The following is a 23,581-nucleotide window of genomic DNA, read 5'->3' as shown; positions in this document are numbered from 1 at the left end:
GCAGGTATTCCGGCAGGAAATGATAGATTCCTTACTACTCGACACCATGAGTTTTCAGCGTTTAGGGAAAATTCTTGTTTAACTCTGAATGATGTGGGATTGCACGTATCAGGTGTTTGTCGTTATGTCTCAACCGCGGTAGTGATCATGGAAACTTTGCAGGTGCTCTGTAGAAGTTGTATTCCTTGAAAATGGTCTTGACCGTGGAGTACTACAGCTATTCAAGCAGAGGTAATGCTTTCATAATGATGGAAATGACTGAGCTCATGTATAGGTGTCCTGGTAGAACAAGCTGTGTCCTTTCACCCATGTACCATACTGTGTTTTCCAGGTTTCCTGTCGAGATCATGATGAACGTCCCGCTAGTGATTCTCTGGGGACATTTCTGTTCCCAAGACAAGTGATGATGTTCACCTCCACTGTTTCAAATGATCTGATCTTCTCATATCGATATATGTGTGATTGATGGCCTAAACTTGCTTACCGTGTGTGTGTGTGTGTGTGTTTATGCGTGTGTGTGTGTGTGTGTGTGTGTGTGTGTGCACGTGTGTGTTTTAGATAATCAGGTAAGAAATGACACCATTTTGTCTACGGCCATACCACCCTGAACGTACGCGATCTCGTCTGATCTCGGAAGGTAAGCGGGGTCGGGCCTGGTTAGTACTTGGATGGGAGAAATGACAGCATTTTGCCAATTACTGCTCTCATGCTATTCTAGTGTTTCCTATTTCAGAGAAAGACTTTGTTTACTTCTGTGAGTGATAGGTGAATTCTGACGTGAATAGCCATAATCATGGAGTTGTGTGATGGGGTAGTACCCTTGGTATTGTGCAGGTGAGCAGGAAAGTGGTGAAGGTGTGGCTATCTTTGGCATAGACCTTGAAGGACTGCAACAATGCAGAGTGTCCATAGATGCATTCTTCACAAGGTGGTTTTTAAATTACCATCGAGAGGTCATGGTAAATTTCAAGATGGTCCTTGATTAGACTTTGCATCTGTTCAAGTAAGTGATGCTATGGGCCTTAAGCACCCTACAAATGGATTTTCAGATATTTAGATAAGGGTAGATGGTGTTCCTAACTGTTCTGTTACCATGTGTCTATGCAGGTGTTCGGTTCAGAAATGATACCGTTCCAACCAGTGCTAGTAAGTATGAGCCCTTATTTATTTCTGTTTTTAAATTGAGATCTAATGTGTATTTAACTTCAGTAGTGATAACGGGATATGCATTTCCAGGGAACTTCTCCTTTTAGCCAGCAATAGTGACCATGAGATTTCTAGAAGTACTGCTAGAAGAGATGTTAGTGTGTCTGACAATGGTGTTGACATTCAAGTTGGGCCAAAATCCATATCGTGTTATGTTTTCCCTAATGATGGAATTGACTGAGATTAAGTGAAAATAGGCTATTTTTTTTTTTTTTTGGCAGGTAAACAAGTTGTATCCTGCCACAGGCTTGTTGAGTGTTTGTGTCAAGATTCTAGCAGTCCTGACATCACAGTGACCCAGAGTGTTGTCATCAATGGGAACTTACTGGTAACCAGGTATGTGATAAAGTGGGTTATCCCAGTACACACATCTGATCCTCAGCTCTCGAGGTGAGTGAGGTTAGTGTCTCTAGCACAGTGTACCGTGCTTTTCTGAAAGTTTCCTATTGACTTCTTTGCTAGTTCTTTACCGTTTTGAGATGATGTGATAGTAAGTCATTAGGTCCATTCACTTTGTAAGTGTGGATGGATTTCCCAAGTTGTTGTTAGTATGCTTTTGTCTTTGTTTTTTTTTTTGACAGGTATTCGGGTAAGGAATGACACGGTCCCAACAAATGGTAGGATGCATGCTAGTAAGTATTTTAAAGTTTAGATAGAATGTGTGTTTAGCCCTAGTGGTGACAGAGGGATACACAGGTGTGCAAGTCCCTTATCCTACGGGGCCACAGCACAGTCATGAGCCTGAAATTTTATAGGTACTCAGGAGATGATGGTTTCTCTAACAGTGGAGTTGACCTTGAAGTTCTAGTTCCGCCAAGGTCCAAAGTGTTGATGATTCCTCTAATGATGGAAATATCTTACATGTCAGTTGTGTTTTTTCAGGTCATGGTAGTCAGTCATGTTACAGTGACCCTGGTTATGCTCTTTCATGGGACCCTGCTAGTCACCTGGTAAGTGGTATTGTGGATGTGACAGTGTAGTTGAGATCACCTGTTCTTAAGATGTGTAGGTAAGTGAGGAGGGTGTCCCAAACACTAACCACAGGGTTAACATGTTCTCTCTGCAGATATCTTGTTAAAGTCTTTGTGTTGCACACATATGAGATGATGTCACATTAACTCATTAGACCTCCCTATTTTCAGATGTGTATGTAATTAATGATGTTTTGAATGCTCTTACATTACACATGCTTTTGGCTTATATGCAGTAGTTTAACTTGTAAACACCGTATTCTTGCGGGAGTCCTGTTAAAACATGATGGTCTCTGTGATAAAAGTGTCGACCCAAATTAAAGGAATCCTCAAAGTAGAGTTGATGTGTTCCATAATAATGGAAGTAAAAAGGATTATTAGCAGGTGTTCTGGTAGAACAGTTTATACTTAAACAGACTCTTTCAATGTGTTTGTTCAGGTTCTTGTCGAGAAAACCCAGTGAACCTCACGGTATTCACTGAAGGAAGCTTGCTTTTAACCTGGTAAGGGATGAAGCGGGTTCCACCACCATCCAGACCAGGTGATCTTCCATAGGAAGGTGGGTGACGTTGATGTCCCTGACATTTGTGGTACCGTGTTTGTTTGCAGGTATCCCATTAAGGCCTTCGCTGCTATGCAGGTAGGAGATGATGTGACAATGACTTAGACGTTATTTTCAGAGCGCTGTGACTAACGATATTATTCAGGCTCTTACATAACTTAGACATGTAGGCAGTTAAGACATTCAGTTGTCGCTAACAATCATAGTATGCGTGAGAATTTCTTCTTGTTTAGAGAGAATGTGTTTTGGACTGATGGGGGACTTTCAGACATCCAGGGAATTCATCATACTGTCCATCACTGTGTTATTAACAATAGCCGTTTTGCAGGTATTCCTTCAAGAGACGAAGGTGGCTCCTACTGCGGCTGACCTCAGAGTTTTGCAAGCGTTCAGGTATTATTGTTGAGTGCTGAAATGATAGAAATGACTAAGGCAATTTGGAGGTGTAGAGGTAGAATGATACATGGACCAGACACTTTTTTCACGATGTGTTTTTCGAGTCATGTCAAGACCTCACTGTGAGCTTCCCAATGATTACATGGGACGTTGCTGTTACCGAGGTAAGTGATGTGGGCCTAATTCATAGTACAGATCATCTGATCTTGACATGCAGACATAAGAGGTGATGGGTATCTCTAATATTTCTTTTTAACACACTTCTGAATAGTATTCAAATCATAGAGGATAGATTCCATCCAATTCTGGGAACCATTGTTTTTCACACTTTATATTAAAGTGAAAAATTATGTTTACCTCTGTGAGTGTTGCGGGATTGTGTGTATCCAAACAATTGTCATGATGTTCTGTCCCCAGTAAGTAACCATGGGATTTTTATAAGGTTCCTGTTATGAAATGATGATGTTATCTGACCTTGGTGTTGACCTTGAATTAATCGAAGGATCCTTGATGTGCTCTGTGATGATAGAGTGTCCATGGTTATTTGCAGATGTTCTGGCTAAAAAAAAAAAACAAAAACGTGGTATCCCTTCATACATACTTCAAAAAATGTTTTTTGGGTTCTTGTCAAGAGACCATGATGAACCAGAAGTCATTAACAGGGGGGACATCTCTGGCGTGCAGGTAAGTGAGGACAGGCACATCACAGACCTTCTGATCTTTGTCCGTCTGGGTGAATGATGCTGGATTGTCGAAACCTGTTTGACTGTGTGAGTTATTAGCAGATGTTCAGGTAAACAAGCCATCATAGTGTTTTGCTAATTTTAGCAATCATTATCCTGCTGTCCTGTTGTACAGGTAATATACGTTTAACTATGTGAGTGTGGAGTAATTTCCATTTTTCTGGGTAATTCCTGGATTTCCACCTCACAGTTGTACCCATGACAATTTAGAGATGTGTAGTCAGGAAATAATGTGTGTAAATTTGGCGAACCCTTTCTGTCTGTCTGTTTCTCTCTCTCACACACAATAAGTAAAGAAACTTAGGGAAATAAAAGAAATGACAGATTCCTTAGCCATTCTAATAACCATGAGTTTCTACTTTGCATATTTTAGAGAAAATTTATGCTTAATCCTGTAAGTATCGACAAATTGATCCTGTCTAGGTAATTGTATCGTATACTCACCACAGTAGAAACCATAGGATTTTTTCAGGTATCCGGTTAACTAGTGTTAGTCTCTCCTGAAAACAGTGCGTTGATCTTGATTTGGTACAAGTGTGCTGGTGGAATTCAAGTGTTCCATAATAATGGAAGGGAACAAGTTCACGTGCACGTGTCTTGGGAGAACGCATTGTATATTAAACACATTTCTGTGTGTTTCCTCAGGTGCCTGGTAAGAAAACAGGGTGAACTGAAAATGGTTCACATAGCCTTGTGCAGGTAAGTGTCAAAGTGAATCCGACTACAATGAAGACCATGTGACCTTGAGTATCTAGGTAAGCGAGGGTGTTATCCCTAACATTGGTGTTAATGTGGCTTATTTTTTTATTTTTGTCGGTATCAGGTTAGTATCTTTGCTAGTGTGCGGGTATGAGATGGTGTGATATTAACTGATTAAAGACCTTTGTTTTAAAGATTTTATTTGTAAGTAATTTCTGCACCCTCCATGGGGCTCAAACTCACAACTGTAAGATCCAGAGTCACATGCTCCACCGACTGAGCCAGGCAGGTACCCCTAAAGACATTTCTATATTCAGGTATCTACATAATTTATCACTTCAAGTCTCTTCAGTTTACTTTCTTTATGGGATGTATTCAGTTAAGAGTTTACTGTGTCCCTTATAATGCTGGTAGCAATACGATTATTTTGTGTTCTTGTTTGGAAATAAGATCACTTAACATAGCAGTTACAAATTTGCAGATATCGTGGAAGTTTCTCATATTGTCCTTCGCTACTTTATTGACTATGGAATTAGTATAAGTAATTTGAAGAGACGAAGGTGCGTCTTCCTAGAGATTGACCTGGGAGTTCTGCAAGGATCCATGGGTCCTGAAATGATACAGTGACCAAGGGAACGTGCAGGTGTAGTGGTAGAATGAGACGCGCCCAAAATATTTTTTGCAATGTTTTTCTTTTTACAGACTCGTATCATTGAATCACACTGAGCCTATTGATGATAGCTAACATAAGATATTGCTAATGTCACAGTAGAGATGATGTAGGCCTTAGCCACAGCACCGACCATCTGATCTTCAGACTGCTAGGTAAGTGCTGATGGTGTCCCTGACACTTGTCATTACCATGAATTCTCTGCAGGTATTCAGGTAGGAAATGACAGATCTCTTACTAATTCTCAAAACCACGGGTTTTCGATGTTTAGAGAAAAGTCTCGTTTAACTCTAATGAAGGATTGCACATATCAGGTGTTTGTCAGTATGTGTCAACCACAGTAGTGATGGTGGAAATTTTGCAGGTGCTCCGTAGAAGTTGTGTTACCTGACAATAGTCTTGACCTTGGAGTCCTACAGCTATTCGAGCAGAGGTAATGCTTCCATAATGATGGAAGTGACCCAGATTATTTATTGGTGTCCTGGTAGAACAAGCTGTGTCCTTTCACACATGTATCGTAATGTGTTTTCCAGGTTTCCTGTCAAGAGATTATGATGAAACTCACACTAGTGATTCTCTGGGGACATTTCTGGTCTCCGGACAAGTGGTGATGTTCACCTTCGCCATTTCAACCCATCTGATCTTTCTGTATCTGGATGAATGTTATCGATGGACTAAACTTGCTTAGCACATGTGTTTTGTTTTTTTTTTAATAATCAGGTGAGAAATGACAGCATTTTACCAGTTACTGAAATCATGCCGTTCTAGTGTTTTCTATTTCAGAGAAAATGTATGTTTACTTATTAGAGTGTTAGGTGAATTTGGATGTGAATAGCCATAATCATGGAGTTGTGTGGGATAGTAGTAACCTTGATGTTTTTCCACATGAATAGGGAAGAGGTGATTGTGTGTCTGTCTTCGGCATACACCTTGAAGGACTGCAACAATCCAGGAAGAGTTGACGGGTCCTGCGCTGATGGCAATGAACAAGATGATGTGCAGTGGCCTAGTAGAAGAGGAGACACATTTTTCACGAAGTGTTTTTTAATTACCATCAAGTGATCAAGGTAAATTTCCACATGGTCATTGATGGGACTTAGTTTATATTCAGGTATGTGATGATGTGGGCCTTAAGCACCCTACAAATGGATTTTCAGATATTCAGGTGAGGGTAGACGGTGTACCTAACTGTTCTGTTGCCATGTTTCTATGCAGGTATTCACATCAAAGATGATACTGTCCATTACCAGTAAGTATGAGCCCTTATTCATTTTTTTTTTAATTTAGAGATAATGTGTATTTAACCTCAGTAGTGATAAAGGGATGTGCATTTCTGGGGAACTTCTCCTGTTGCACATCTCCTTGGCCATGAGAGTTCTCTTCTTTTTCTAGAAGAGATTTTAGTGCGTTTAACAATGGTGTTGAGCTCAAGTTCTACCAAGATCCATGTCGTGTTCTGTTTTCCCTGATGACGGACGTGACCCAGGTTATTTGTAAATAAACTATTTCTTTTTGCAGGTTAACAAGTTGTATCCTGCCACTTGCTTGTTATAAGATTCTAGCAGTCCTGACACCACAGTGGTAGACAGTGGTCGTCAGTAGGAACTTTCCGGTAACCAGCTATGTGATATTGTGGATGTCACCAATTAGTTGAGATCAACTGTTCTTGAGATGTCTAGGTAAGTGAGGATGGTGTCCCAAACACTGAGCACAGCGTTAACATGTCTTTTCTGCAGGTATCATGTTCAAGTTTGGCTGTTGCACAGGCATGAGATGATGTCACGTCAATTCATTAGACATCCCTATTTTCCAATATGCATGTGATTATTGATATCTGAATACTCTTCCGTTACACATACTTCTGGCTTATAGGCAGTAGTTTAATTTGTCCCTAATAATACTGGTAAAAACGATATTTTGCTGTATACTTGTTCAGGGATTGTGTTTCCTACACTCCCCCTGATGAGAGGTTCTGCACGTGTCCAGATGATCTATCATATTGTCCGTCTTCATAATCCTGAATGTGGAAATTTTACATGTATCTCTTTAAGGGAAGAAGGTATTTCCCACCAGGGTTTAGTCCTGGACTTCTGCAAGTATGCAGCTAGTGTTGATGCCTCTCAAAATGATGCACTTGACCAATGGAATCTGCAGTCGATCACATAGAAGAAAGTATGTGCTGAACGTGTTTTCCACAATGTGTTTTTCAGGTTTATGTGAAGCTCTTCTGATTGATAGGCTCAGCTATCGTATTTAATGAGGCATATGGAAGTATCTAGATTAGTGGTGATGTGGGCCTAAACCACAGCACAGATCATGTGATCCTAATATGTAGGTAAGTGAGTGTGTCCCTAACACTTCTGTTACTATGATTTTGTTGCTGGTGTTCAGCTAAGAGATGATCGAGTCCTTACCATGTCTAAGTGACCATGACTTTACCCTTTTTAAATTTTGGAGACAACTTACATTTAATCCTGTGAGTCTTGACATTTGAATGTATCCCTAATTGTCAAGGAGTTTCCATGCCAAGTTAAACACCATATTGTTGCAGGAGTCCATGATGGTGTCTCTGACAAAAGTGTTGACCCAGATTAATGGAAGCATCAAAGTAGAGTTGATGTGTTCCATAATAATGGAAGTGAAAAGGATTATTAGCAGGTGTTCTGGTAGAAGAGTTGTGTACTTAAACATATTTTTCCTATGTGTCTCTTCAGATGCTTGTCAAGAAAACCCAGTGAACCTCACAGTATTCACTGATAGAAGCTTGCTCTTGACCTGGTAAGTGATAGAGTGGGTTCTACCACCATCCAGACCACGTGATCTTCCATAGGAAGGTGGGTGAGGGTGATGTCCCTTATGTTTGTGTTACCATGTTTGTTTGCAGGTATCCCGTTAAGGTCTTTGCTACTAAACGGTACAAGATGATGTGACGTTTTCTTATTAGAGACATTCTCATTTTCAGGTATTTACATTATTAATGTTCATGACTGTTACATTTATCTTAATTTTTGGCATGTATTCTGTTAAGAAATTAATACATCCCTAAGAACACTGGAAGAGTGTAATTTTCTGTGTTCTTGTTTGGGGATACTGTGTATTTAATACCTGTAGTGATAGAATGATATAGGTATTCTATTACATAGTCTATCATAGCATTATTGACCATGGAGTTTTTGCAAGTATCCATCAAGAGGAGAAGGTAGGTCCTCCTCACTTTTTAACCTGAGAGTTTTACAAGTAACCGAGACAGATTTCAAGTGTAGAGGGAAAAGGATTCACTCTCTACAACGTGGCGTTCAGGTTCTTGTCAGAACATTCCGGTAAGGTAAGCCTATTATTGGTAGTTAACGTGGGACATTGCCAATGTCAAGGTTAGTGACAGTGGGCCTAACCCACAGTACATGCCATCTGTCCTATACCTAAGGAAGTCCTAGCTTGCCTAAGCTTTTTGTTGCCCTATTTCTCTTGCTTGCCATTTGTCTGTTAGTTTAGGTATTTAGTTTAGAAATGCGACTATCCTTATCAATACTCGTAACCACGTACCTTCCTTTTTTTTCAAGAAAATGTATGTTTAACCCTGTGAGTTTTGAGTGATTCATGGGTGTCCACCTAATGATTATGGAGTTCCCTCTTCCAGTAGTAACCCTGTGTCCCTTGACAGCAGTTAGGAGGTGAGGGTGTTTTTAACAGTGGCGTAGACCTTGGACAACTGCAAGTATCCAGGGAGAGATGAGGTGTCTCATGAGGGTGAAAAGGACGGAGGTCATCTGCAGGTGTTCCGGTGGACAATATGTGTTCATCTGCCCACGTATCTCAATGTGGTTTTCAGGTTCCCATCAAGAGCTCATGGTGATGAGCTTCCTAATGGTTTTTACCAGCGACATCCTTGTCTTGCAGTAAGTGGTGATGTGCCTTAAGCATCCCCACCGACCTGTCTTGAGATGTCTAGGTAAGTGACGATAATATCACTAACACTTGTGTGACCACAGTTTTGTTTGGTTTTGTGTGTGTGTGTGTGTGTGTGTGTGTGTGTGTAAAAATAGTACCTCAGACAAGGCTAGTAAGCATTATTAGCTCTCACAGGCTTAAGAGTTTAGGGGCACCGAGCCCATCCGTGGAGCATGTGACTCTTGATCTTGGGTTGTGAGTTCAAGCCCCGCCGTGGGCCTAGAGCTTACTTAAAAATAAATAAATACGTAAGAGCTTATGTTTAATGTGTGTTGAACATAAATAGTGACCGAGATCTATGCAGGTAAGTTATCCAGGCTTCATACCCCAGTATTGACCATAAGATTTTTCCAGGTGGTCAGTCAAGAGGTAATGGTGTCTCTAATATCCATGTAGACCATGAAGTTCTGCCAGGATCCAGGTAATGTTGATGGTTCCCACAATGAGGAAATTGACCAAAATTCTTTACAGGCCCCCTGGCAGAACACGTTGTTGCCTTACCCACATTTTTGACCCCTCTTTTTTCAGGTTCCTGTCAAGAAATCACTGTAAACGTAATAACGGTCATGAACAAAATCTTGTTAGTAACCAGTGAAGGGATAGAGTGTTGCTTACCGTTAAGACCATCTAATCTTCACATTATCAAAGCAAGTGAGAATGAGGTCTCTAACATTTGTGTTCTCATCTTTTTGCAGATAAGCCATCAAGGTTTTGCTAGTAAACAGGTATGAGATGATGTGACATTGACGTAGACATTATTTTCAGAGCTCTTTGTGACTAATGATATTGTTCAGGCTCTTACAGTAACCTAGTGTTAGGCACATATGCAGTTAAGAAATTAAGTTGTCCCTGACAATCATAATATGCCTGGGAATTTCTTATTGTTTAGGGACAATATGTTTTGGATTGATAGTGGGACTTTCAGACATCCAGATAATTCATCATATTGTCCATCGCTGTGTTACTTACCGTGGGATTATTGCGGATAATCCTGCAAGAGAGGAAGGTGGCACTTACTTGGGGCTGACCTCAGAGTTTTGCAAGTTTTCAGGTGTTACTGTTGGGTCCTGAAATATGATACAAATGACCAAGGGAATTGGCAGTTGTCCATCAGGATAAACTTGTACCAAACGCGTTTTTCGCAGTGTGTTTGTCAGGTTCCTGTCGAGACATCACGACGAACCTAGCGATGGTCAGTAATGGGGAACTTTCTGCAAGCAGGCAGATAAAAGAGGATGTGGGCCTAAACCTCAGGCCATCTGGTCTCCAGATAGCTAGGTAAGTGATGATGTTTATAACATTTCTCAATCCCATTACGTTCCTGCAGGTGTTGAGGTAAGAGACGATGTAGCCCTTACCAGTAATGAAAACCGTGAGTTCTCGCCTTTATGTTTAGAGAACATCTATAGCCCTGTTCGTGTCGAAGGATGGTTCTTGTACAGGTGATTGTCATGGAGTTCACACCCCAGTAGGACCCACGGAATGTGGCAGATGTCCAGTTGATGTGTTCCATGGTAATGGGAGTAAAAAGGTTATGTTCAGGTGTTCTAGTAGCATAATTTGCATTTCAAACCCATTGTTGCTTGTGCTTTTACAGGTTCTTGTCAAGAGAACACAGTGAACCTTCCACCGGTTTGGAACGCATCCTTACTAGTAACCAGGTAAGTCATACAGTGGGTCTTACTACACTGCAGACCAATGTAATCCCCAATATCTAGGTAAGTGAGGGTGGTGTCCCTAACACTGTGTTACTGTGTTCATTTGCAGATACCCTTTTAAGGTCTTTGCTTGCCCACAGGTATGCAATCATGTGACATTAACTCAATAGAGACGTTCTTATTTTTAGATAGCCGCATATTAATGTGTTTCAGGTTCTAGTATTCACATTGTTCTTGGCATGTATTCTGTTAAGAAATCAGTGTATTGCTAAAATACTAGTCAGAATGAGAGTTTTATCCTGGTTCAGAGATACTGTATTTTTTAAAACGAGTGGCGATAGAAGGATATGCAGGTATTCGGGTAATTGAGAATATTGTCCGTCACAGTATTATTGACCGTGGCTTTTTTGTAGGTATCCCTGCGGAGAGGAACCAGTCTCTTCCTAGCTTTGAGCTTGGAGGTCTGCAAGTACGCAGGTAGTGTCGATGGATCCCAAAACAATATAAGTGACCAAGGGAATTTGCAGGTGTATGGGTTAAATAAGACACAAAAAATTTCCACAATGTGTTTTTCAGATTCACTTCAGGACATGACGGTGAGTCTGTCAATAGTAGTTCATGTGAGACCCTGGTGGTATGAACGTAAGTGATGATGTGGGCCCCAGCACAGACCATCTGATTTGCATATGCATGGGCAAGTGATTAAGTGTTCTAACACTTCTCGTTACTGTGATTTTTTTTTTTTTTTGGCAAGTATTCGGGGAAAAAAAATGATGGTTTTACCAACTGTAGAAAACACAAGTTTTCACTTTTATATTTCAAGAAGGTTTATGTTGAACACTGTGAGGCGTTACATACATACAAGTATTTATCTTGTGTTCCCTCCGTAGTACTATTTATTTGATATTTAGAAGCGTCCGAACACTGACAGTTTTCTGACGTTGTTGCTAACTTTCAATTACAAGTACTCAGAGTTGGTTTGTTCCATAATGATGAAGTGAACAATCTTTTTTGCAGGTGTCATGGTACAAAAAGTTGTTTCCATTAACCCTGATTTTGTAACGTGTTTTCCAGATCCTTGTCAAGACCTCACGATGAACTTAGCAGCAGTCATTAATAGGGGCGGATATCCTGTTGATACGCAGGTAAGGCCACCCGATCTCCAGATACGTAGGTAAGGGATAACAGTGTCTCTAAGAGTTGTTACCATGATTTCTTTGCAAGTATTCGGGTAGGAATTGATAGTCCTTTCTAATTCTAGAAAGTGTGAGTTGTTAGCGTTTGTATTTTAGAAAAGATGTCTGTTTAGCCCTGTGAGTGTTAAGGGATCCCTTTGAGTGTTAAGGGATATTTATCATGATGCTTCCGACCATAGCAATGACCATGGAAATTTTGCAGGCGTCCTGTAAAGAAATACTGTCTTCCCTGACAACAATGGTCTTGATCTTGGAGTACTGCAAGCATGCAAGTAGAGTTGACGTTCTCATAATAGCGAACGTGACCAAGGTGCCTTAGAGGTGTTCTGCTTCCAGCAGGTCACATCCCTTTACACATATATCATAATGTATTTGTCAGGTTCCTTCAAGATCCTGAAGCACTTAACAGTGGTCAGTAATGGGGGACATTTCTTGTGTCCAGGTAAGCGGTGATGTGTATCTTTACCGCATCAGAGCCTCTGATCTCTCCGTGTGTGTGTGTGTGTGTGTGTGTGTGTGTGTGTGTGTGTGTAATACGTAAGGTGTTGATTGCCTTAGCTTGTTTTAATGTGTGATTTTTTTTAAGGTTTGCCGGTAAGAAATGATGTTTTAATAATTCTGGCAATCATGTTATCCTACTGTTATGTATTTTAGAGAAAACTTATGTATAACCATGTGAGTGTTGATCAATTTGTGGGTATCCACGTAATAATCACAAAGTTGTGCATCACAGTAGTAACTGTGGTATTGCTGCTGGCAAACATTCAAGAGATGATGGTGTTTCTAACAGTGGTGTAGACTGGAGAATACTGCGAGAATCCAGGTAGAGTTGATAGGTCCTGCGTTGACGAAACTGAGCAAGGTTATTTGGAGGGTCCCGAGAGGAGAAGTATGTCCATAGTCACCTTTGTCATAATGTGTTTTTCAGGTTCCGGTCAAGAAATCATGGTATGCCTCATAATGACCATTAACAGAACTTTGCTCGCAGCCAGGTAAAAGATAGGAGCCTAAAACACCCTACACACAATCCAGTCTTCAAATATTTAGGTTAGTGTGGATGGTCCTAACGTGTGGGATAGCATGTTTTTCTGTGTGGATTCAGTTGAAAAATGATACTGTCCCAACCAATGTTAGTAGTAAGCATTAGCCCTTAGTACTATAGAGCTTAACATTCAGTGGGTGTTTAAACTTAGCAGTGATGGAGGCATATACAGGTATCTAGGTAAGTTATTCTACTATTAACAATCTCATTAAGTTCTTTGCTAGTATAAAATTGAGGTGATGTGACAATAAATCATCAGGGATTTCTTATCTTCAGATATATAGGTAATTAATGTTTCCTAAACCTTTATATTAGTCTTCTTGGCATATACACAGTTCAGAAATTAACTTGTCCCTAACAGCACTGGCGAGGATGAGATTTTACTGTCTTCTTGTTCAGAGATCATACGTGTTTTTACACTCCTACCAGTGGACCTACAGTCAGTCATCCAGCTAATTTGTCATATATTCCATACCCATGATGCTGACCGTAGGATTTTTCAGGCATCCACTCAAAAGATGAAGGTAAATCTAACTAGAATTTAACCTGTTGAGTTCTGCATATTATCCAGTAATGTTGAAGGGGGTCCCAAAATAATACACTGGCCAAGAGAATTTGCAATTGTCCAGGTAGAATAAAATGTACATGGAACAAGTTTTCTATGCTGTGTTTTCAGGTTCAGGTTAAGACATCATGGGGAGTATATCCATCGTGGTGAATGAGGCACATAGCAGGTATGGAGGTAAGTGATGATGTGGGCCTGAGTCACAGCACAGATTATCTGATTCTATATGCAGGTAAGGTATTATGGCCCTAACACTTCTTGTTACTATGATTTTGTTACAGGTGTTCAGGTAAGAGATAGTCCTTACCAAATCTAGTGACCTTGACTTTATACGTTTTACATTTTAGAGATAAACGTTTAACCCTGTGAGTTTTGAGAGCTGATTGTATCCATAACTGTTAATTTCCCACCCCAGTAGTAACCACAGTGTATTTGCAGGAAGTCTGCTTCAGACATGATGGCCTTCTTCTGATGAAGGTGTTGACCTGAGTTGATGCAAACGTCAAGGTAGAGTTGATGTGCTCCATAATAATGGAAGTGCAAAGGATTGTCAGCAGGTGTCCTGGTAGAACAAGTCATGTCCTTGAGCATCTCTGTCCTATGTGTCTCTTCAGTTTCTTATCAAGAAAGTATAGTCAGGGCGCCTGGGTGGCTCAGTTGGTTAGGCGACCGATGTCAGCTCAGGTCACGATCTCACAGTTCGTGAGTTCGAGCCCTGCGTCGGACTCTGTGCTGACAGCTCAGAGCCTGGAGCCTGCTTCGGATTCTGTGTCTCCCTCTCTCTCTGCCCCTCCCCCACTTGTGCGCGCGCGCGCGCGCTTTCTCTCTCTCTCTCTCTCTCTATCAAAAATAAATAAAACATTTAAAAAAAATTTTTTAAGTAAAAAAAAATTTTTTTTAAAAAACATTAATTTGACCCTAATATGAGTAAAAATTAGATTTTTCATATTCTTATTTAGGGATGATGTATAATCCAAGTAACTTACTCTATTACCGTCATCATTTTTATCGACCTTGGAAATTTTTTCAGGTGTCCGTTCAAGAGAAGTAGATGTCTCTTCACAGGGTTTATCCTTGGAGTTCTGCAAGTAAGTATCCAGGTAATATGGATGGGTCTCAAAGCGACCAAGGGAATGTGCAAGTGTGGAGGCAGAATAATTCATGTGCTCAAAACATTTTCCACGATGTGTTTTTTTCAGGTTAATGTCAAGACCTCACGGTGACTTTATCAATGATAACGAATGTGGGACATTGCTGGAATGGAGGTAAGTGATCCTGTGGGTCTAAACCACAGCACATACCATCCAGCTTTCATAAATCGAGGTAAATGCTGAGTGTCCTTACACTTCCTGTTACCATGAATTTTTTGAAGGTGTGCGGGTAAGAAATGATAGAGTCCTTACCAATTCCAAAGACCCTGTTTCTCTGCTTTCTGTATTTCAGGACATGTTCATTTTTAATCCTCTGAGTGTTGAGGGACTGCACGTATACAGGTATTTATCATGATATTGCCTGTCAAAGTCCTACTCATAGGCTATTTGCAGGTGTCCAATCATAGAATGATGGTCTTATCCGATACTGGTATTAACCTTGGATTACTGTAAGTATCCAGTAGAGTTGATGTGTCTCATGATGATGAAGTGAACACTGTTATTTGCAGGTTTCCTGGTAGGAAAAAGCTATGTCCTTCAACACACGCTCATAATGTCTTTCCAGCTTCCAGTCACGAATTGATGAATCTAACATTGCTCATCAGTGGGGATGTTCCTAGTGTGCAGGTAAGTGATGACGTGGGCCTAGACCCACGTCTAGCTGGGTAAGTGATGAAGGTTTCCCTAACAATTGTTACCATTTTTCTTTGCAAGTATTCAGGTAGGAAATAGTCGTTACCAATTCTGGAAACCCTGAGTTTTTTCTTTTTATATTTTAGAGAAAATTTTATTTTATTCTTGTGTGTGATGAGGGGTTGCCATATTCAGGTAGTGATCATGATGTTTCTAACCCTAGCCATAACCATGGGAATTTTGCATGTGTTTCATAATGAAATGTTGTTATATCTGATCATGATCTTGACCTTGGTTGGAATACTGCAAATATTTAGGTGGAATTGATGTTCTACTGATGAAGGAAGCGTCTAAGGTAATTAATTTGAGGTTTCTTGCTGCAAGTTCTGTCTTTTTACACATCCGTAATGTGTTTTTCAGATTCCTGCCGAAAGATCAAGATGAAACCAATGGTTAATGGGGGACATTTCTGGTATCCAGATAGGTTATGACGTATACCTTCACCACATCAGACCATCTGATCGTCACATATCTAGGTAAGTGATATTGATGGGCTAAACTTGTTCTACTATGTGATTTATTTCAGGTGTTCAGGTACAAAATGATAGTGTTTTATCAATTCTAGCAGTCATCTCAAAAGAGATGATGGTGTTTCTGACCATGGCATAGACCTTGGAGTACTGCAAGAATCCAGGCAGAGTTAAATGTTGGGTCATGCGTAATGAAAAAGGCCATTTGCAGTATCCTAGTAGAAAAGGTGTCTCTATGGACAGCTTTTTTACAACGTGTTTTTCAGGTTCTAGCAGTCATGAAATAATGGTGAACCTAAAAATCGTCATTAACAGAACCTTACCAGTAACCAAGTAAGTGATAAAGTGGGTCTTACGTCACTACAGACCATGTGATCTTCAGATATCTGAGTGAGCATGGTTTCCCTAACAGAGTGTCACTTTGTGTTTTTTGCAAGTGCCCTGTTAAGTCCTTTCCTAGCATGTGGGTATGAGATTATGTGGCATTAACTCAATAGAGAGCTGCTTGTTTTTCATATATGCAGATGATGTTTTCAATACCATGTTAACTATGTTTTTGGCACGTGTGCAGGTCAGAAATTAATTTGACCCAAGTAGTACTAGTAAGCATGAGATTTTAGCATCTTCTTATTCAGAGATGATGTGTTTTTACACACCCATAGTGGTAGATAGGCAGATATCCAGGTAATTTATCATACTGTCCATCACCGCATTATTGACTGTAGGATTTTTGCAGGTATCCCTTCAAGAGAGGAAGGTGTCTCTTACTAGGGTTTAACCTCAGATTTCTGCCGCTATCCAGGTAACGTTGATGAATTTCAGTGATACGGTTGACCAAAGAATTTGCAGGTGTCCCTGTAGAATAAGATGTGTACCAAACACATTTTCCACGATTTTTTTTCAGGTTCACGTGAAGACCTCCCTATGAGCCGGTTAGTGGTAGTTAATGATGTGTGCATAGCAGGTATTGAGGTAAGTGATAATGTGGGCCTAACCCACAGTACAGATCATATGACCTTCATACATGTAAATAAGTGACGATGATGTCCCTAACACTTGTGTTACCATATATTTTTCCAGATAACCTGTTCAGCTCTTTGATAGTACAAAGGTATGAGATGATATAATATTAAATCATCGATGTTCTTATTTTCAACTATCTATGTCATTGTTTTTAAGACTCCTCATTCCTTTGTTTTTGGCAAGTAGAAGTTAAATTAATTTGACCCTGACTGTGGGGGACGGGAGGGGGGAAAACCTAGTTACACAGAGAGAGAGAGGCAAACTATAAGAGACTCTTAAATACAGAGAATGAACTGAGGGTTGATGGGGGGGGTGCGAAATGGGTGATGGGCATTGAGGAGGACGCTTGCTGGGATGAGCACTGGGTGTTGTATGTAAGCGATGAATCACGGGAATCTACCCCCAAAACCAAGAGTACGCTATATACACTCTATGTCAGCCAACTTGACAATAAATTACATTTTTTTAATTAATTTTTGACCCTAATAATACTAGCAAGCAGTTTTTATTGTTTTCTTATCTGGAGATAACGTGTATTTCTCACTCATAGTGGTATGTCAGATATCTAAGTCACGTATCATATTTTGCTAACTGCATTATTAACCATGGAATGTTTGCAGGTATCCCTTCAAGAGAGGAAAGTGTGTCTGACTAGGGTTTAACTTCAGAGTTCTGGAAGTGTCCAGGTAATGTTTATGGGTCTCCAAAGGATACAAGTGACCAGGGAATTTGCAGGTGCGTGGGTAGAATGAGACATGTCCCAAACGTAAACCACAGTATGTCTTTCAGAACATGCCAAGAGATCACAGTGAGTCTGTCTATACCAGTTAATGGGGGAGGACATCACTGGTATTAAGGTAAGTGCTGCTCTGGCCCTAACCCATGACACGGACCATCTGATCTTCGTGTATTTAGGTAAGTGATGACATGTGCTGCCACTTTTTATTACCATGATTTTGTTGCAGGAATTCAGGTAAGAAGGAAGAATCTCGCCAATTCTGGAGACTGTAAATTAAGAGATAATCGTGTCTCCAGTGGTGAGATCAGCCTACCTAAGGTTACTGGTAGACTTAATGAGTCCCGCAGTGATACAAGGGACAAGGTTCTTACCAGGGTCCAGGTAATAAAAGTGTTGTCATATCACATCTGTTCAAGTGTGCTTTTCAGGTCACCGTTAAGATACGATGGTAAGCTTCATAAAGATGATGAAAGGGATTTTGTTTGTATCCGGGTAAGTGATGATGATAGCCTTTTCCATGCAATAGACCATCTAATATTCAATATCTATGTAAGTACGGGTGGTGCTCCTAACTTCGTGTTGCTGGGTTTTTTGTGTGTGTGTGTTTTGCAAGTATTCGGCTAAGAAATGATATTGTTAGTCAATGCTAGTAAGCATTAGCCCTTTCTTTAAAATTTTTTAAATGTATTTGTTTTGAGAGAGAGAGAGAGAGTGAGCATGAGCGTAGGAAAGGCAGAAAGCAGGAGAGAGAAAGAATCCCAAGCAGATCTGCAGTGTCAGCGCGGAGCCCGATGCAGGGCTCCAACTCACGAAGCATGAGATCATGACCTGAGCCGAAATCAAGAGTAGGACGTTTAACTGACTGAGCCCCCCAGGTGCCCCAGCCCTTATTATTTTAAAGCTTAGATACAACATTTGTAAAACCTCAGTAGTGACAGAGATAACACAAGTGTCCAGGTAAGTTAATTGACCATCTCCTGTTTATTGACCACGGATTCTTATACTAGTCTTGTCGAGACAGTATTGTGTCTCTAACTGGAGGCTGACCTTGAACTCTGCAAGTTTCTAGGTAGATTTGATAGGCCTCATAAATTCGATGGGATTTGGCAGGTGTTCAGGTAATACATGTATTCCTAACACAGTTTTTGCCATGAATTTTTGTAGAACCCAATCAAGAGATAATGGAAGGCCTTACATCCTGTCTTGATTAGATACCAGAAAAATCCCAAATTACCTACTGTGGTCACGAAGAGCACTGGGTGATGTATGGAATTGTTGAATCACTGTATTGTATGCCTGAAATTAAGATTATACTGCATGTTAACTTTACTGGAATTAAAATTTAAAAAATACATATGTAAGGGGATTCAAACACAATCCCAGTGAAAAAATGATCATGGAGCAAGATTTTCCATTTTCAATAGCTGCCTATGAAAAAAATCTTGCTCCAATTCCTAAAATGAGAAAAGGCAAAAAATAAAATCGAATGAATGAATGAGTAAATAAATCAATATATATTGTTGTCAGTTGAACCATCATCTCTTGATTTGTATTTTTACAGACACCCGCTCAAGAGGAGATCATGTCTCTATTCAAGGGTCTTGTCCCTGGAGCTTTGCAGGTATCTGGATAAATTTTATGGTTACCTTTAAGTCTGTAGGGCTCAGTAGGTTTTTAGGTGTCTAGGTTATAGAATTATCCTTAAACAATTGGGGAGAACCTCAAGTGGTATTGAAGGCGAAGTTTTGCTTGCGTTCAAGTACAAGTTAATGGTGTTTATACCACAGTTAGAGCTCATGAGATTTGGCAGATACCCAGGTAGACAATGTTGTTGGTGTTCTTAAGCCAACATAGTGACCGTGTTTATTTTTAAGTATTCTTAAGTTGTAAGCAGTGATCAGGGACATTTTGCAGATATCCTGTCACACTGTGAAGGTGTCTCTAACTAAGGTGTTTTTCTTGGAAATTTGTAGGTGTCCAGGTAATGTGTCCCTAATCCAGATAACGATCATGGGATTTTGCAGTTACCCAAGCAAGAGACGACATGCCCCTGCCATGATCTTGATTCCCCTGCACATGTCTAGGTATCCAGGTAAGAGACGGTATTTGTCTGATTATATTAGTGGCCCGGGGGCTTTTACTGGTCCGCGGGCAGATGATGCTTATGTCTGTCTCTAGAGTGCTGACCTTTGAATTTTACATGTATCCAGGTAAGAGTTGATCTGTCCTTTACCGTGCTAGTGGCGTTAGGATATTTTAGTTCAGATAAGCAGTGGTATGGCTTTAACCATGTTAGTTACCACGAGATTTTGCAGGTATCCGGGTAAGATACCCTGTATCTACAACATGTTATTTCTCTTCAGACTTTTAAGGTATTCTGGGAAGAGATGATGATGGTCCTAACCACACTAATGACGACAGAAATTTGCACATATCCACTCAAGAGACGATGGCATCTCCGTCAACATTGGTGGCTGTGGAGGTGGAAGAAATGGAATGCTTTTTTTTTTTTTTTTTTTGAAACTATATAATTTGTTACAAGAATTTTGACATTCAATGACTAGTAAATGTTATTCAAAATTGTATTTTGTTCTATCATTTCTTGATTCACTTTCTCCATAATGACATTTGCACCAGGCGTCTTAGGCTCACATTTATGAAATATTTTAATATCTTGGGACCATTGATACAGACCCACTTCATCTGAAATGTGGTTATTCCTAACCACACTAGGAAAACTAGGCTGTCGACCCAATTCTTCATTAAAAGGGTTGGGGGTGGGGCACCTGGGTGGCGCAGTCGGTTAAGCGTCCGACTTCAGCCAGGTCACGATCTCGCGGTCCGGAGTTCGAGCCCCGCGTCAGGCTCTGGGCTGATGGCTCGGAGCCTGGAGCCTGTTTCCGATTCCGTGTCTCCCTCTCTCTCTGCCCCTCCCCCATTCATGCTCTGTCTCTCTCTGTCCCAAAAATAAATAAAAAACGTTGAAAAAAAAATTTTTTTTTAAAAAAAAGGGTTGGGGGGCAGGGGCGGGGGCGCCTGGGTGGCTCAGTCGGTTGAGCATCCGACTTCAGCTCAGGTCATGATCTCGTTGTCCATGAGTTCGAGCCCCACGTCGGGCTCTGTACTGACAGCTCAGAGCCTGGAGCCTGTTTTAGCTTCTGTGTCTCCCTTTCTCTCTGCCCCTCCCCCATTCATGCTCTGTCTCTCTCTCTCTCTCTCTCTCTCTCTCTCAAAAATAAATAAACATTAAAAAAACTTAGGAAAAAAAAGGGGTTGGGGGAACCAAGGAAGAAGAATATTGGTATACATATTTTGGAGAAAAGAACATTTGTATCACCCTCCTGATATGAATAGGCATTAGATGGTATGTTAGAAAAAAATCTGTGAATCGTGATAGAGATTAATGGGGAACTTGAATATCTCTTACCTAATTTTCAGTTATTAAATTACTTAGTTTATATCATTACCATATAGAAAATTAGAGCTGAGTAAGAATTTGATGATCATTGGGGCGCCTGGGTGGCTCAGTCGGTTAAGGGTCCAACTCTTGTTTTCAGCTCAGGTCATGATCTCCTGGTTCATGAGTTCAAGCCCCACATCGGGCTCTGCACTGATGGCCCAGAGCCTGCTTGGGATATTCTCTCTCTCTCTCTCTCTCTCTCTCTCTCTCTCTCTCTGCCCTTCCCTGCTTGCATGCTCTCTCTCTCTCAAAATAAATATATAAACTTTAAAAAACAAAAGAATTTGCGGAGTACGGGGAGGTTAATCAAGGTCACACAGCTGTCTAGTCGTGAAGTGCACTTTCCACTACCCTGCTTTCCTGGTTTGAAAACCTGAGACCAATTAAAAAGCAATAAAGCAAGCGTCCAGGCGCTTGTTAGAATCGATATAGCTCAGGAAATGTACGTCCAATTGGCCAGACTCTTCATCGTGTGCTTTGCTTTTTTGTTCATGTAGTCAGTATAAAATTCTCCTTGTCCCTGGGTCTCCGTCCTAAACCCCCAGCTACAGATGTCTCCAGTGAAGGGAAACAACCTAGTCTGAATTGCAATTCAGCCGAGTGGGATCCCTGTGAGCTTCCATTCTCCTCGGATAGAACCGTTCTGCGATCCATTTACAACCATTGTTCATCCAAGTGTGGAACCACCACTCCATTTCAACCCAATGGAGCATATATCAGAGCAAGACCTGGTAGGTCTAGTTCCATAGGAAAAGAGAAGTAAAGGGTTGAATCTGCAACATTGGATGATGATCCTGTTGGAGAAAGAAAATTAATGAAGATAAACAAACGTGACAAGATGTCTTCACCCCCATCCCTGCACACAGTAGGCACTCAGTGTTTTTCTAAGTAAATGAGTGCTTCTTGACAGGTTGGATGATTAAGGATCAGTTCATTCAACCACCATTCATTCTTCTTGTGTGTGAAGTCACGAAAGCTAAAACTCCATTTCCCAGACTTCTTGCAACATGGATGTATGATTCAGGGTCCATCATCCAGTGTAACGGTATGTTTAACTTTTACTGGAATTAAGTCCCAGGTAGAAGGGCAAAGGAGTGGACATTTTGATGGCACAGAATGTGGCAGGGGTACCTTGGTTCTGGCCAGACGCATATGAGTTCGTCTAATTCATAAAGCAGGTAAACCAATGCCGGAGACCTAGCTCAGGGTCCAATATGCTACCTGAAGAGACATTCATTTTCCCACTTTCTTTTTTCTTTTAGTTTTTGAAAATTCAGGCCATATTGCCATAGAGATACAAGACGTTGAAAAAGCCAACTATTAAACCACCAGTGAAACCCATGAAGAGCCAAGGAAAAACTAATCATCCATATGAATACATAGTATATAGTTACTATAAGGTCAATATAATTTTGTGTTCTGATTTCTTTTAAAATTGTAAATATATATGTGCATATTTTAATATCTAGCAAATTGCAAAAATGACCAGGAAAAATTAAACATGCAAACCTGTGCCCCTAGAAGTCCTTCATTCAACACTTAAGTACCTACCAGTAGTCGGTACGGTTCCACGCTCTGGGGATCACGGGTGAAGAAGCCAGACAACATCCATGCCCTAAGGAAGATTACATTTTCTAGTATGTTCCCATTCCAGTGACCCATACATCTGGTGGCCCCGTTATTTCAGCATTTCCATGATCCCAGCATAATTATTAATCGCTCTCGCTCTCAAGGGTATCTCATTCTGGGCACTACGTGAAATGGACACCGTGGATATGACAATACACAGGACCTACTTTAATGAGAAAAATAAGTGCTGTAAGAATATAAGGTAAGGTGACGGTAATTGGGGAAAGGGACTTCTTTCGTGTGAGTGGTCGGTCAGGGAAGGTCTCTCTGAGGAGAGCTAAAACGGTGAAAAGAAGGAGCCAATAGGTGAAGATTGAGAAGGTAAGCATTCTAGGGACAGAAAATGCAAGATGTGTCCGGAGGACAGAAAGAGGCAGGACAGATGGAGTGTGGCGCATGAAGGGAGGGTGCGGCCAAGGGCTATACAGGGACCAGATTGCACAAGGCCTTGTATATCGCGGCAAGGAACTTGACTTCCATTTGAAATGCAGTGGGTGGTCTTTGAGAAAGAACAAAGTAACTTAATTTGTGTGTCTTTGCCCAATTTATTCAATGTCACAGTACAGCGCATCTGTACCTGATGAGGCACTCTGAAACCTAAATCCCAGTGGCTCCTGTAGTAATGCCACAGGGACCATGACTTAATGACAACTCATGCCCAGTTATTACCAACACCGGCATGGGAGGTCCATTATGATAGGACTTCAGGCTTACTACTAAGCTCAAATTCTCAAGAAACCTTTACAACTCCCCCCCCCCC

The 23,581-nt window shown here is 40.7% G+C and overlaps 6 long non-coding RNA genes across 7 annotated transcripts in view; all 6 read left to right on the top strand.

Annotated features, from left to right (window-relative positions):
• The window catches only part of LOC121025170 (uncharacterized), an 8,293-nt gene extending 4,860 nt beyond the window's left edge, over positions 1–3,433 (top strand). The window contains exon 3 of the long non-coding RNA XR_005787969.1: positions 3,068–3,433. This is a non-coding gene — a long non-coding RNA (uncharacterized LOC121025170). The remainder of the gene's footprint in view (positions 1–3,067) is intronic.
• LOC121025168 (uncharacterized) overlaps positions 1–5,961 on the top strand; it is an 11,183-nt gene extending 5,222 nt beyond the window's left edge. The window contains exons 2-4 of the long non-coding RNA XR_005787967.1: positions 5,280–5,402; positions 5,612–5,680; positions 5,781–5,961. This is a non-coding gene — a long non-coding RNA (uncharacterized LOC121025168). The remainder of the gene's footprint in view (positions 1–5,279; positions 5,403–5,611; positions 5,681–5,780) is intronic.
• A 4-nt stretch (positions 5,962–5,965) lies between these two features.
• Positions 5,966–6,877, top strand: LOC121025169 (uncharacterized). The gene is made up of 3 exons (XR_005787968.1): positions 5,966–6,358; positions 6,463–6,496; positions 6,766–6,877. It is a non-coding gene; the product is annotated as an uncharacterized LOC121025169 (long non-coding RNA).
• A 2,929-nt stretch (positions 6,878–9,806) lies between these two features.
• Positions 9,807–14,201, top strand: LOC121025165 (uncharacterized). 2 transcript variants are annotated; one of them, XR_005787964.1, is made up of 4 exons: positions 9,807–11,330; positions 11,430–12,491; positions 12,978–13,041; positions 13,768–14,201. It is a non-coding gene; the product is annotated as an uncharacterized LOC121025165 (long non-coding RNA). The 2 variants fall into 2 exon arrangements; XR_005787963.1 differs by lacking the exon at positions 9,807–11,330 and having other exon boundaries at positions 11,341–12,491.
• Positions 14,202–14,781: 580 nt separating this feature from the next.
• Positions 14,782–17,784, top strand: LOC121025167 (uncharacterized). Its single transcript, XR_005787966.1, has 2 exons — positions 14,782–15,976; positions 17,614–17,784. It is a non-coding gene; the product is annotated as an uncharacterized LOC121025167 (long non-coding RNA).
• Positions 17,785–18,542: 758 nt separating this feature from the next.
• LOC121025177 (uncharacterized) lies at positions 18,543–20,216 on the top strand. The gene is made up of 3 exons (XR_005787971.1): positions 18,543–19,353; positions 19,706–19,824; positions 20,096–20,216. It is a non-coding gene; the product is annotated as an uncharacterized LOC121025177 (long non-coding RNA).
• Positions 20,217–23,581: the final 3,365 nt, after the last annotated feature.

The sequence above is a fragment of the Herpailurus yagouaroundi genome, unplaced genomic scaffold (genome assembly GCF_014898765.1).
Source record: "Herpailurus yagouaroundi ecotype Mexico unplaced genomic scaffold, PumYag 67525, whole genome shotgun sequence".
Classification (NCBI taxonomy): domain Eukaryota; kingdom Metazoa; phylum Chordata; class Mammalia; order Carnivora; family Felidae; genus Herpailurus; species Herpailurus yagouaroundi.
Note: the sequence above shows the minus strand (reverse complement) of the source record. Positions and strands in the feature narration are given on the sequence as shown.